Source organism: Meles meles, chromosome 20 (genome assembly GCF_922984935.1).
Source record: "Meles meles chromosome 20, mMelMel3.1 paternal haplotype, whole genome shotgun sequence".
Classification (NCBI taxonomy): Eukaryota; Metazoa; Chordata; class Mammalia; order Carnivora; family Mustelidae; genus Meles; species Meles meles.
In genome coordinates, this window is record NC_060085.1 from 15,687,536 (window position 1) to 15,702,751 (window position 15,216).

The window sequence follows — 15,216 nt, forward strand, 5'->3', positions numbered from 1 at the left end:
TTATTGTCTGAGGCCGATTGGGGTGGGGGGCATCTCCATCCACGAGGTCCTGGGCCCTGGGGTCTCCCCACGAAGCCCATGTTGCTGGCTTCCTTGCAAGAGGGTGAAGAGGACCAGCAGGGCAGTTTCTCAGCCTTAGCACTACTGACATCTGGGGCCGGTTAACCCTTTGCTGTGGGGGCCGTTCTGTGCATTGCCGGACGTCAGCATCCCTGACACCCACCCACTAGATGCCCACAGGGCTGGTTCCAGCTGCAACAGCCCAGATGGTCACAGACGTTGATGCGTGTCCTTTGCGGGGGCAAAATCACCCTCTCCCCACCACAGAGAGGCGAAGAAGCAGTGAGAGAAGAGGGTCCCGGCGAAGCCCTCACAGAAAAGAACCATGCAAAAGATAGCTGAGCCGGATGCTATTTGTCTGATGCTCCAAATTCAGGGACTTACACACCGTATTTCCCAAGCCCACATTCAGCACACCTGACTTCAAGGAGGGTTTTAAAGGAAACACTCTTCTGTGAGTTTATTTCTTCACCTTCTTCACCAGTGGTGCACAGGTCGCGTCACATTTGCTTAGGTTCCCCCCACCCCTTGCCCCCTTTTATCCTCACGGCATCTCCCTCAGTAAAGCTGTTGCATGTCTATCCCATCTTGGCCCCTGCTTCTAGGAGGATTTAAACTGGGTTCCATTTTGACTTGGGGATGCTGCCAACTGAAGCCTCGTGTGCCCCCCCCCCCCCGCAGGGTGTGGCTCCGATGGCGACAAGAGAGTGAGTGGCAAGAGCAGAGCAGACTGACAGCCTCAGCTGCCACCACCCCGGCCCCTCCTGCAAGGGACAGGAGGCCAGGCACCCCCTGGCCACCTCTGGGCAATGACTGAGCACGGCAGGGGCACAGCAGGAGTCCCGGGGCCACACGGTTCCCACCCAATGATGACTTGGGGACTCCTACAGTGGGGAAGTTCAGCCTCGGGAGACCCCAGCGGCCTGGCTAAGATTTTCTCAGAACTGCACTGCAGCCTGTGGCCTGTGGTTCTTCCCCCTCCGTCCTCTTCTTCCTCCCTGCTTCAGCAGGGGGGCTGGGCTTATATGTCGGAAGGCTCCCCCTGCCTGTTCCTGCTCCCTCAAACCCTTGATCCCTCACAGGTGTTTCCCCAAATAACCCTCTTGCACTTCTAATCCCATTTTGCTGTCTGTTCCTCAGGGGATCAGACAAGTAATGGATTCCCTTCACTACAAAAATTGATTTGTATAAACCCAGATCGTTTGTAGCAAAACTATATCCCAGGTAATCGAATAGTTATAATGAAGGTATTATAACTGGACATACCAGAAAATTGGGTTGTATGATCACGCTACCTCGGTTTCCTAAGGGAGTGGATTGTATTTCTAAGTGAGGATTATCTGTACGAAGAATGACCACTTCTTATTGCCTTCCCCACCTCTTTACTGAGACCTCCCTTCAGTAATTCAGAAATCACCTGCTCAGCAATCGTATCCTAATCCCTCCCACCCTGCTTCCTGCCCCACCCCTGCCAACATGGCTTTGGAATCCCATTCTATCCAGAAAGAGGAAGGGAACCCTGGATCTGTACAGGTGACAGAGATATGGATATTTTAAGCTAAGCTGCTATTCCCTCCCCAGTCTACCTCCCACAAATCTCTCTCCTTATTCTCATCCATCCGTTCTTCCTCTTCCAGTGGGATGATTGTTATCCCACCATGAAGATATGAGACTAGGAGAGAAAGTTGCAAGTTAAGGGTCAAGGCTTTGCCTTTGCAGTGAGAAAGAGAAAACAGTCCATGGCAGCAGGCTCGGACCAGCCAGGGGCTCACAGCTAGACTGTGAAGTTCTGCTGCGGAACAGAGCCAATCTCACAGATCCCAAAGTCTGACAATAAGGACCATTCCACGGTCATGTCTGAAGGCAGATAGAATCATGGCCACTGTGTAAACCATAAAAACCAACGTTCCCCACCCCAAGCTAACATGAGTGAAGGCTGTCTCTTTACCAACCTTTAGCTCTGCTGCTTTTGTTTCACGTTCTACATAAAAATTGAGATACCCAATCATAGAATTGATCCTGCTTCCTTGAAATTGCCCCCACGGTACCTAACACAAGTTCTATCGTAAGTCCTTTGTAACACCTTTGGACTGAGATGTCCCTGGACTCATAGAGACAGGTACGCAGTCTCCCTCATTGCAACAAATCAGTAAATCCAACTTTGTTCCTGGTGGTCGTTGGCTGTGGACAGAGACAGGTGGTCCACATGTGGCCAGATCCTATGAAAGAGAGAGAGAAGAAACTGAAGGCAAGACAATGACCAAAAAAAAAAAAAAAAGGTTTCATACACACAGCTGGTATAGATGAATTTCCTGACTCCGGTTCCAATTCTAACTAGTGGCTCTGTGGCCTTGAACAATTCATACAAAACTGTAGCTCCATGTGTCCCTCACAGACCTGCAAAGTAAGTCTTTCACAAGTCAAGGACGAGAACAAGCTGAGCCCAAATGGCCGACATACAAAAAGCGTTTGCTTGTGACTGGGAGGAACTGGCAGGGTGAGGGAAAGGTGGAAGGTACAGAGAACATGATGGGGAAAGTTGGATCATCTCAGGGAGAGAAGAGTTAAGAACATCAGAGGGAAACAGAGCTGCACATGGAACCTTGGAGACAGAGAAAAGGGGAGGCCAAGTTCATCCCCGCTGGGAATCCTCTGCCCTTGAAGTATCACTCAGCCAAGGGAAAATAGATGTGGGGAGGAAATGGTGTGGGGCTGGCAAGATTGGGCAGAGAAGCACCCAGGGAGGGGTCAGGGAGAAGAGGAGAGGGACATCTGCCCCTGGGAATGGAGTTCAAAGTCCACCTCTGAGTGCCAGCCCCAGATGGGCAAGCGTTCCCCTTACCTTTATGTGTCAGAAGGAAGCTAGACTCCAGAGCAGATGCCTGCGGCCCAGCCTCACAGCAGCCTTTATCATATTCTCCCCAAGACTCCACCTTGGGTTCTCCAAGCAGTCACCAATTTAGAAAATGCACAGGCCTTTCAAGAGAAACAAAAGATCAGTAATGAGGGTGGCCTTCCAGAGACTCAAGAGGCCACTCCAACGAGTGAGGCTAAGCCTTTAGGAAAACGTGCTTTTAAGGAGGAAGGAGACAAAAGGAGCCATGAGCTCAAGGGACAGACAGGTGCCTGGAAGGGTTTCCGCACTTCCCACCTGGGCCCCGGGGTAGGAGCGGCAGGTGCAACAGCTGCGGCGGACCAGTGCCCCAGCAGGAGGGCCCTAAGCCTCGCCATCCTTGCACACTGCCATCCTTCCGAGCTGCGAGCTGCGAGCTGCGGGCTTTAACTGTGGCAGGATGTCGGGCTTTAACTGTGGCAGGATGTCGGGTCCCAACTGGGGAGATGCGTGCTCACCGCCCCCCCCCCCCAAAGGCGGGCCCAAACCGTGAGATGAGGTGTCTGCTAGAGCAAACCTCTTCTGTCCTCGGCGGTGAAAACGTTCACCAGACGCTCACCCGGCCAGCCCGTGGCAGTTTCATGGATAAACAGGCTCGTTCTCCATCCGCCCACGTCCTCAACGGGGGTCCTGGCAGTTTCCTCCCTCGCACGCCGCCGTGGCCTCAGCCCTGCCTTCGACGGGCTTCTGCGCTCCGATCGGTGCCTTCTCCCTGGAAACCCACGTCCAAGGCCCCTTTGCGGGCCGGGTCGGGCCGGGCCGGAGCCCACCGCCTTCGCGGTGCTGTCCCACCCTCACCGGAGGGCCGTTCTCTGCAGTGTGCGGAGGGGGAACCGACTCGACTTCGCAAGACCAACCGCGCCAACCGCCTGCAGAGACTCAGCCAACGGCCGCCCGGCCCCGCCCCTACGACCCCGCCCCCGAATGGCCCCGCCCCATGCCCGCCCCGCCCCGTCAGGCTCCGCCCCAACCCGGCTCCGCCTGGCCCCGCCCTGACAGGCCCCGCCCCCGCCCGGCGGGCTCCTCTCCGCTCCCGCCCCTCCCCTCTCCAGTAGGTCCCCGCCTACACCACGCCCCTGCCTCATCCGTTTCCCCACCCTCACAGCCCAGCCCCACCCGCCCCCGCCACGCCCCCGCCACGCCTTGGCCTCCAGCTCCCTCCCCTCCCTTAAGCATCGTCCACGGGGTCTCCTCCTCCAAATCTCAGGGTCTCTCTCACTCTCTGGGCCCGTGCGGCCCAGGCCCCAGGCGTCTTTTGCGCCAACTGTCCTCATCCTGGTCCATTTCAAACATAGTTTAAAATCACGACTTGGAAGTGGGAGGCAGGATGGAGAGCAGGGACAGCTGGTTTGGATATACGTCTCAAGACCTGCCTTATTCTTCCCTGGGAGGTGAGAAGGAAGAAAGGATTTAGGTTGTCTGGCCTCAGGGCTCTTGCCTCACAGTCCCAGGATGAGAGCTTTGCCTCAGGGCGTAGGGAGATCTGGAAAGATTAGGGGCCGAGGTAACCCGGGATCTTTGCATGGGAGTTTTTGTTGTTGTTGGCATTTTGGGGGCAGCTCTTGGAGATGTCTGGGAGGAAGATGTCCCCTGAACACCAGCAGTCCTATATGTAGTGGTCCTCTTGTGGCAAGAGCTCTTTCATTGGGATTTGCTGGAAGAATTTGACCAGCCAAGGGGACGAAGCTCGTGATTCCCTTCCGCTTTCCGCACGTCATCGCTTATGCATCTTGGGGCATCTGTTCAGAGAAGGGTCAAGGATGGAGTCTGTTCTGTAGAAGCTCATCCCTAGTGTTAGCCATTATCTTCAAAACCTTCTTCCTGACTGTTTGGGTCCCTTAAAGAACCAGGGAAAGAGAACTTGAGAAATGTCAACTCAGAAACTTGAGAAGAGACTAAAACATTGTAGAAGTGTCCACACTCTCCAGAGTGCCACCCTCTCCAGCTGAGCCGTTTGGTTATTTTTATTTTTTACTTTTTTCTGGATGGCCTGAATACAGGTTTCCTCTCCCCTTCAGGTGAGAGCAATATTAGCTTGCTATTAAAGAAACAGTAGTTCTCTCTGCAAAGGTTTGGAATTAAGATTAAAGCTTGAGGTGAGCCTGTTTCTTACAGGTGTAGAATCTACCACCTTCTAGCTGCTCTGGTCGTCAGCATTGCTGAGGGCTATGATACAGTGCATGATTTCTTTTTATAGCATCCAAAATGTAAGTTATTAGTAAAAGGTTATTGCTAGGAAATCACTGCAATATGCTTTAATTGGTTTTTAGATTAATGTAGCTTGTTTGCTAATGTAAGTAACTTGCAATGCATTTTCTGTTGCCTTGGGAGGAATGCTAGAAACAAAAGCTCCGAATTGGGAAAACTGAATGAAAATGGGCAGAGTCCTTACCACATTTTCTTACTGCCCCTCCAGCCTCAGCCTCGTCTAACATTCCTCTTCCAGTTTAGAAATGTCTTAGTAGGTCAAGAGAGCATGCCCCACTCCTTGAATGAATGGATGAATGCGATCACCTAAGGTTTGTAATCTCCCACCCCCCCCACCCCGCATCCCATCTGCCACGAGTGAGAACCTTTCCTTCTAGCACTTCACGTGGCAGCTGCTTTTCCACCCGCGCTTAGCCTTCGATCGGAGTGAATTGAAATAACTGAATTGAGTTGGATACCCAGCAGAATAGATAGCACGCGGTTTTGCGCCACCTGTGCTAAAATTCTTCATGCAGACCAAAGCAGATGTGATTCCGTGTTCAATTACTGCTCAACTCTTGGCAAGGATCTGAAGACAGATAGAAACATCTTGATCTCTTTGTGCAAGAAGTCGGCTTGCAGCGTCTGTAGCAAGTGTAAATTTTTATCTTAAAAATCGATGTCTCTGGCCTGGAGAAAATAAATTAGATTGATTTTTTTTTTTTTAACACCAAAGACAGAGACTTCATTATCTCGAAAGGGGTTTGTTATCCATGTTATTTAAGGAAAACATAATTGAAGATACAACTTCATCCTGGGTATCCTCCTGATTTGGCACTAGACATTTCTTTAAAAGTATAGGGCACTTTTGTCTTTGTTACTGGAAGTATCTCTGTAGCCAGTGCCTCTCAAAGAGACTATCTGCCAAAATATCACTGGGTTGCCATTCAAGAGGAATTGAGAAAGATTTCTGGAAAGATCTAACCCCTGACTGGAAGGATCTCCTCTGAAGAACGTGTTTCCCCATTGTCCTTCCTTCAGCTGGGCCTCAGTTTCTGCATCTGTAAAATGAATGGGCTGGTCACCAGATAATCTTGACTAATTACAACTTTCACAATTCTTTTTGTTGTTGTTGTTTGTTTTTATTTTTGCCAGCAGAAATGAAGGGCAATTATTCAGCTAATACCAAATGATAAATGTTAGTTTTTTTTTTGTTATTGTTGTTCTTTTTTTTTTTTTTTTATTTATCCATTTGACAGACAGAGATCACAAGTAGGCAGAGAGGCAGGCAGAGAGAGAGAGAAGAGGAAGCAGGCTCCCTGCCGAGCAGAGAGCCCGATGCGGGGCTCGATCCCAGGACCTTAGGATCATGATCTGAGCTGAAGGCAGAGGCTTTAACCCACTGAGCCACCCAGGCGCCCCTTGTTCTTTTTTTTTTTTTTTTTTTTAAGATTTTATTTATTTATTTGACAGAGAAATCACAACTAGGCAGAGGCAGGCAGGGAGAGAGAGGGAAGCAGGTTCCCCACTGAGTGGGGAGCCCGATGTGGGGCTTGATCCCAGGACCCCGAGATCATGACCTAACCTGAAGGCAGAGGCCTAACCCAATGAGTCACCCAGGTGCCCCTTTTGCTGTTGTTCCTAAAAGTGATTCTGTGGGCGGCTGAGTGGCTCAGTCGGTTAAGCCTCTGCCTTCAGCTTGGGTCATGATCCCAGGGTCCTGGGGTTGAGTCCCACATCAGGCTCCATGCTTGGCAGGGAGCCTGCTGCTCCCTCTTCCTCTGCCTGCCGGTCCCCCTGCTTGTGCACTCTCTCTCTCCAACAAATAAATAAATAAATAAAATCTTAAAAAAAAAAAGTGATTCTGTAACGAAAGACTTCTGCTGTCACTAGGTCTCCCAAAGTATTTGTGTCCATAGGTAAGTCTTTGCATTTCAAATAGAAACTCTGAAAATAGCAAGAGAGTAAATTCTGGCCTCTGTAGACCAGGCATTGCTTAGCATGAGTCACAGATTGTCTTAAAAATACTGGAAATCTTAATTAGTGTTTTTTCTTCCTAAATCAATTTTATTGAGATGTAATTGATCTACCTTTAAATGTACACAGTTGAAGTGTACTGCTGATCAGTTTTGACAAACAATTGCTCCCAGAGAAACCGCCACCCCTATCACCCCTAAATGTTCGCTCATGTCCTTTTGTTGCCAGTCCTCATCAGACTGGGTCTTCAGTGTACATACATCATCCCTTCACATCTCCCCTCCACCTTTTTTAAAAGAGATTTTATTTATTTCTCTGACAGAGATACATCGAGAGGGAACACAAGCAGGAGGAGTGGAAGAGGGAGAAGCAGGCTTCCTGCCGAGCAGGGAGCTTGATGCAGGACTCGATCCCAGGACCCTGGGATCATGACCTGGGCTGAATGCAGACGCTTAATGACTGAGCCACCCAGGTGCCCTGTCGCATCCCATTTTTTAACTTTCCTAGGGACACAGAGGTGAACAAAGACCATGTCACTGCGCTCAGGGAGCTTACACTCTAGCACTGTAGGGTGAGCCCAAGCCCCAGCTTAACCAATTCAGTTAACCAATTCAGTCTCTCTTACTGGGTAAGGAGACAAGACTCTGTTTAGACCTTTGGAGGATGCCCATGAGGGGGGTCCCCTTACACTTGAAACAAATCACTTTTTCCCTTAGGGGTGCCCGGGTGGCTCAGTGTGTAAAGCATCTGTCTTTGGCTCACGTCATGATTCCAGGGTCCTGGGATTGAGCCCCATGTTGGGTCCCTGCTGTGTGGGGAGTCTGCTTCTTCCTCTCCCTGTGTGTGCTCTCTCTCTCTCAAATAAATAAATAAAATCTTAAAAATACCAAAACAAAAGAAAAGGTGACTGGGTGGCTTAGTTTGTTAAGTGTCTGCCTTTGGCTTGGGTCATTGTCCCTGAGTCCTTAAATTGAGCCCTGGATCTGACTGGGCTCCCTGCTCAGTGGGAAGTCCGGTTCTCCCTCTCCCTTTGCTACTCCCAACCGCTCCCAAAGGTTCTTTCGCTTTCAAATAAATACATAAAATCTTTAAACAAACAATCAAAAAAAAGAAAATTGCTTCCCCCCCTCCCCCACAGGATGAGGAAGTTCTTACTGTGTCTTTTACAGCTGAACACCAATGGAGTCTTCTCTTCTGTGCTCGTTATTTTTTTGCAACAGCTCTGGAAGCCAGTCCCAGAGCTCTGAGTGGGTAATAGAGGGGAGCAGAATTGCTGGATTCTTCAGATGCAGTTTGTTCTCCTTCTCTTGGAGGTGGTAGCTTATTTTAGAAAAACACTCAGCCCACAAGAATTATTTATTTTTCTGAAGAATCATGATGTAATAGCAAATGGGACAAACAATGTAGAATAAGATGGCAAAGTTAGATATAGGGCTGGTTAATGTCCTACAGGGGCATGAAATCATAACCTCTGAGGTTTTCGTTTCTGCTGGACAGAGTTCATTTACATCTCTGCCTGACAAAAATCATTCCCAACTTACCAATTTTCTGCAAATGAACATACACTCTTAACAGAGTCTAGGTCCCAATCAATAGTAAGTCAACCACAAATTTCATTTCCTTATAGCACTGGATAATCTTTAGCTGAACTTGTTAGACAATGCTCTGGGAGACTCGGGAAGGACGTTTGGTCTATCCTTTTGCATAATTTTCAAGTTTTGGATAATCTATCTTTACACGATTGACAATATTCTTGCAAAATAATAGCCAAGCCTCATTAGACCAAAAGGACAAGTGCCTCTTTCATGACTTGTTGAGATGTTGCAGCTTTATATCAGATGTCTTTCTCCCCAAATCTCTCCTCTATCACCCGGGGGAGTTATTAGTGTCTCAGTACAATCTGATAAATGAGTTGCTTCTCGCAGCTTCGTGTTTGGTGTCTTCCTGTAATGGGAAAGACCATTGCCTAAGAGTGTTTGGCTTTCTTGAGAAAAAGTGGGGCTCTGAGTAAAAAGATTGATTCAGTCTTCTTTGGCAACTTTATTATTTTATTTATTTATTTTTAAAGATTTTATTCACTTACTTGAGAGAGAATGAGAGAGAGCATGAGCAAGAGAAGGGGCAGGGGGAGAAGCAGGCTCCTCACTGAGCAGGGAGCTGGATGTGGGGCTCGACCCCAGGACTCTGGGATCATGACCTGAGCAGAAGGCAGATGCTTAACCGACTGAGCACCCAGGCACCACTTCTTCAGCAATTTTAAAACTGAGCTTTTTGTGACTTTATTTATAGAAAGACATCTAAGAGAAACAAGGGAAATAGGCTGATCCTGAGTCATCGTAATCCCTATGCCAAAGGTCCCTGAGAAGACCTGCCCTAAAGCCCCACAGGTCTATGTCGTTTGCAGCATCAAAATACTGAGTGAAGACATCAACAGCCACTAAAAACTTTTACAAATACATTAAAAAAATTGAATTATGGTTGACCTGCAATATTAATATTGTATGAGTTTCAGACACTCACTGTGGGAAGTGCAGTCACTGCACAAAGTTATTACAGTGTTATTTGATGTGGTTTGAAGTGTTGGGGTTTGGAGTCCATGGCCAAGAAAGAATTCTTGAGACCTCTTTGGTGCACAAAGGGGTTTTTTGTTTTGTTTTTAAGATTTTATTTACTGGAGAGAGACAGAGATAGCAAGAGAGAGCACAAGCAGGAGAGAAAAGGGAGAAGGAGACTCCATGCTGAGCAGGGACCCCCTCCCCCCCCAACCAGGGCTCAATGAGAGAAGTTTCCAGAAGGACTTTCATCTGGTAAAGAAGACTCACCGTGGCCTGGCTGTTGCAAACTCAGGTTGCTTTTCCCTCTGGTAAGGCACTAACAGAAGACAGTTGGGAGTTTCCTGAAGCAATGTTATACTTTGCCTGCCTCAAGCATTTGTCAATGGACTGCAGGTCATAAGGATGTTTAATTTTATCTACATTTCCTGCTGCCCTTGTTCCCCACATCATTATTTTTGTTTGTTTGTTTGTTTGTTTTTAATTTGACAGACAGAGATCACAAGTAGGCAGAGAGGCAGGCAGAGGGGGAGGGGGAAGCAGGCTCCCTGCTGAGCGGAGAGCCCGATGCGGGTTTCGATCCCAGGACCCCGAGATCATGACCTGAGCCAAAGGCAGAGGCTTAACCCACTGAGGCACCCAGGCGCCCCTCCCCACATCATTATTGACTATATTCCCTATGCTGTATTTTCTATCCCTGTGACTTACTTATTTTATAAATGTTAGTTCATTCCCTCTACCTCTTTTGCCAACCCCCTTCCCCCACCGACCTCCCCTCTGGCAACCCCTCTGGCAACCAAACTGGCAACCACCAGTTTGTTCTATTTATGAAGGTATTTCTATTTTTTTCCCCATTTGTTTTGTTTTTAAGATTCCACCTGTAAGTGAAATCCTGTGGTATTTGTCTTTCTCTGTCTGCCTTATTTCACTTAGCATCGTACCTTCTAGGTCCGTCCATGTTGTTGTGAACATACATGCAGAGTGCCACCTGGCGTCTTGGAGGACCCTCCCTTGTGCCTCCCTAAATAGGAGGCTGGAGTCCACCCCTAGGTCTGTCACTTTCTTGTTAGGTAAAAGTCACACATTCTTTGTATTTCTTCATTTAAACTTAAAAAAAGAAAGAAGAGGAAGAAGGCAGTTAGCCCTCCAGGACTCAGCAGGGTGGTTATTAAGAACCAATTCAGAGTTTATTGAGCTGTTAAGAGCCAGGCACCCAGTGCTGCACGTGGAATAAAGCTGAAGCGATGTTTGTGAGGGTACTCTGCACATCAAAAGAGAAGGTGTCATTAGTCAACATCAAAGGCCCATGACAGCTTGCAGACTAGGCCTCCCGGGTGGTTGCAGGGATCAGGGGCAAGATGGGGGTGATGGTGGGAGGAGACTTAGCCTGGTGGGATGTCCCACATCCTGCCAGTGTTCAGCCTGGAAGGGAGCCCAGGCAACACTGTGGGTGGCTGGCAACCAAGCAATTAGTGTCTCTTGAAAAGAAAGGGATCAAGAATGGAACTGGTCTCTACTGGTCGCCTGAGCCCAGGGAGCCCACTCAGGGTCCAAAGTACACACTGAGTGCAAGTCTGAGGCTGAGCGAGTGGCTCTTTGATTCATTCCCCCAGGCCTGTGGACTTGGATTTTGGCTAAAAACATAGGCTTTCCTAAAATGACAGAGCAGTCACAAAACGAATTTCTGAGTAGCCCTTCCCATATGGCAGGCTGCTTTCCTTGAGCTCCGAGGAGCAGCCTGACTCCCTAGCAGCCCTAGTCCCAAGGTTGGGTTCTGAACAGATTTTAGTCCCTCCAGCCTGGGTCTTTGAGAGGTCAGATCTGAACGTCTTGGGCCACAGGAAGAACAGATGAAGGGCTTTGAAGTCACTTCAGTAGCTGGTGCTGGGACTCTTCTTTCCAAGGGGGAGACCAACAGCCCCCCTCCCAGGGCTGGTGGTCAGCACCCTGGAGACATCTTGGCTTGGGAGGATCATCAGTTGAGGAGTGTGTTGAGCATGGAGTTCTGAGTCACTGGCGGTGTGTAGAAGAAGCTTCCGGCGGGGTGTGAGCAGCATTTCTGCTGCTACACCTTCTAGTCTCTTCCAGCCAGTAGCCTCTCAGGGAGTAACCTGGGATCTCTGACCAGAAGGGGGTGAAATCTGGCCAAACTGGTTTGAGGACCTGGGGGTGGGGAGTAGGGAAGGGAGGCTCAAAGTCTTAAATGATGGACTTAATAGAGGCTTGCAGGACTGTAATACTCTTTTGAGACATTTAACAGCCACAGAATCCTGAGTTTTAACAAATTTTAAATATATGTCTTTTTAAAATTTATTTATTTAAGTAATCTCTACACCCAACATGGGGTCTGAACCCATGACCCGGGGATTACAAGTCACATCTTCTTCCAACCCAGCCAGCCAGGTGCCCCAAGTTTTAACATGTTTTAAAAAAGAAATTTTCATTTTATTGTAATTAATTTGTCTGTTTACTTATTTATATATTTATTGTTTTTTAAAAAGTTTTAATTTACTCATTTAAATAATCTCCATACCCAACACGGGGTTCAAACTTATGACCTTGAGATCAAGAGCAGCATGATCTTCTGACTGAACCAGCCAGGTGCCCCCATTTTATTGTGGTTTAAAATTAGAGGTACATTCTCAAGGTTCAAATTCAAAACTTACACAAGGGTATTGCGGTGAGAAGATTCCCAGTCCCACGGTTTCCTTCTATGAAGGCAAACACTTCACAGCTCCTATTTAACAAGATTTTTTAAGAAACTGCTTTTAAGGGACGCCTGGGTGGCTCAGTTGGTTAAGCTGCTGCCTTCGGCTCAGGTCATGATCCCAGAGTCCTGGGATTGAGTCCCACATTGGGCTCCTTGCTCAGCAGGGAGCCTGCTTCTCTCGCTACCTCTGCCTGGCTCTCTGCCTGCTTGTGTGTACTCTCTCTCTCTCTGACAAATAAATAAAATCTTTAAAAAAAAAAAAAGAAAGAAACTGCTTTTAAAACTTCTCAGATGCTTAAAGGCTATTCAGAGGCACAGACTGAACTCCACATTGGAGAAGAATTGATGGGGTTTCTGACCATTATAGGGGTTCAAAGCAAGTTGGAAACTAATCAAGGCCCAAAGACTGGGGAAGAAACTTTGATCTTCCCCCTAACTGTCTGGAAGAATTTAGATGAAGAACCTGTTCTTAGACAAGGGATACATTAAATCACTGCATATTGAGGGGAACCAGGGTGGTGGACAGGGAGGGATTTAGCAAGCCTCTTTGTTAAAATTCCTCCCAATGTCCATTGTTTCCCCAGCAAACATTTGTTTACCAAACATTTACTTTTTCATCTTTCTGAGAATTTCCTTCCCTTTGAAGTCTTACACTCCTACCCCTCTCTCTTTAGTTCAGGATGACATATAAACCTCATTTTGCCTGACTGTCTTTGGAAACTCATGTGTATGTGGATTCCCTATAGGTGCTAGCTTAAATTAGATTTTCTCCTGTGAATCAGTCTCATGTCAATTTAATTCTTAGACCAGGTAGAAGAAACTTGGAGGATAGAGAAAAATGTTTCCTTCCCAGCATCATCTTTAAAAGAATGGTGTTGTTCGCCCATCCCCTTGTCATTGAGGATGGGTGTCCTTTGGGGAGTGAGATGGAGCAGGGAGAAAAGATTGGATGGTTGCTATGGTTACTGCAAAGCCACAGAGCTGTGAGTGCTGCTTTCCCTCCCCCTACATGTCCCCACTGGGGTCTGTTTCTGACCCTGGTGCCCTGGGCAGGCAGGCCCAAATGCCCAGGGCTGCCTCAGACACAGGCAGGCAAATATCTCATCTCCCTGCTCTTGTGTCACGAAATGAAACCCTGCACTTTCCTCTTGCCTGGCTGTTGAGCCCCCACAGCTCATGCTGTGATGCTTCTTCCAGGAACTTCTCTTTCTAGGGCTGCACAAAAGCTGTAGGATCACATGACAACTTGCTGGAGCTGACTGCTAAATGAGTTTGGAGAGGATGAGGAGAACAGCATTGTCACATCTGACACAGTTAGCTAGAGAACTGTCAACTCACAGGAAAAGGCAACCAGCTTGCTGAAGTTGAGGCCAAGCCAAAATAAGCCGACTGTTGGCACGGCTTTCCTTTTCGGTGCAGATTTAAGGAAGAGTAGCTACTAAATGCAGACATTGTCATATATATCACCTCTCCCACCCTCGCAATCACCTTATTGAGTTGGTATCAGGATTCATATTTTATAGTTGAGGATATCTTGGCTCAGAAGGGCTAAGTTGCTTGCTTGGATTACATGGCTAGACTTCAGAGTCGCCTCTCAGTAATTCTGAGGTCTTTGTCACCCTGAGGACAAATGTTTCCCAACAACAAGATAGGTTGGGTTTAATATACATACCCATGTGCACAAATTGATCTGCCCTATCTCCTTGACACATGGTGGACGAGTGGTCTCTTCAATGGGTTTGCTGCTGGAGCACTCTTCAGTGATGGGCTCTAGAAGCAGTGACTCGCTCAAAGACCAGCCCACTCCCCAAATGGTCCTCCAAGGCCTCTCAAGGAGCAGCAGACAGTGGCACAGGTGGACGAGAAAGTGAGCCCCAGTATCCTCATCTGAGTCTCCTTTCTGAAGAAAAGTCTTGGTCAGTTGGCCAAAGACTGGGAAGCTGGTTGAAAACGTCAGAACTCCAGTCCCAGAGATCCTGACTGTGTAGTTATGTAGGAACCTGGGAAATTGCATTTGATTTAAGGACTCCAGGCAATTTGGACACAGGTTCCAGAAATCACACTGAGACACTCTGGGCCCTGGAATGGGACATTAGCTGGAGCAGGGCAGAAAACATCCAGAAGGTTTTCTTTTCCATTGAGGCCGCAAGGGCAAATATTGTACCCGAATAAGGCTTTCAGAGGCTTTGAGTTTCAACAGACTCAGACCCTGCTTGGAATCGGGGAAAATAAAAATGAACTATAATATGATGAAAGTTTCCAAATGGATGAACAGCCCCAATTAGCTTGTTCATTGTCAAGCTCAGCTCACTTGGGCCTCCTTGGTGACCATTGCTCTATGTCCTAGGCATAGACTTTAGTGGCTAATTGTACTTTGAGGTTAGTTAATGCCCATTATGGAAACAAAACAAATAGAACAAAACATCATCATTTACAGCTAGATTCAAGATCTTTCTACAGTGTTACAATGGACTGTATTTGTATTACACGATAGCCCTCTATTGAAGCCTGCCAAAAAGAAAGCTCATTTTCATTTTTGAAAAAAATTTTAAATGCCAAATGACACAATATTTTTAATGGAGACATTTCTCTAGTCCATAAGGACAGGATAAAACTGTTTAGAACACACTGTGACTTTTAGTGTGGTCTCTAATCAGCTAAGGAAAGGGATAGGCTAGGGGGAAGTCTCTTTAGAGGTTCTTAAATCGCTACCACAAGAAACAGAAAAGACATGAGCTGTATGCATGAATGTCTGAGTGAGGAGAATCTAGCCAATGGTCAGATGTGACTGTTACATTACCCCGGAAGCAAAACTGCTTGTTTTTGGGAGATTTACA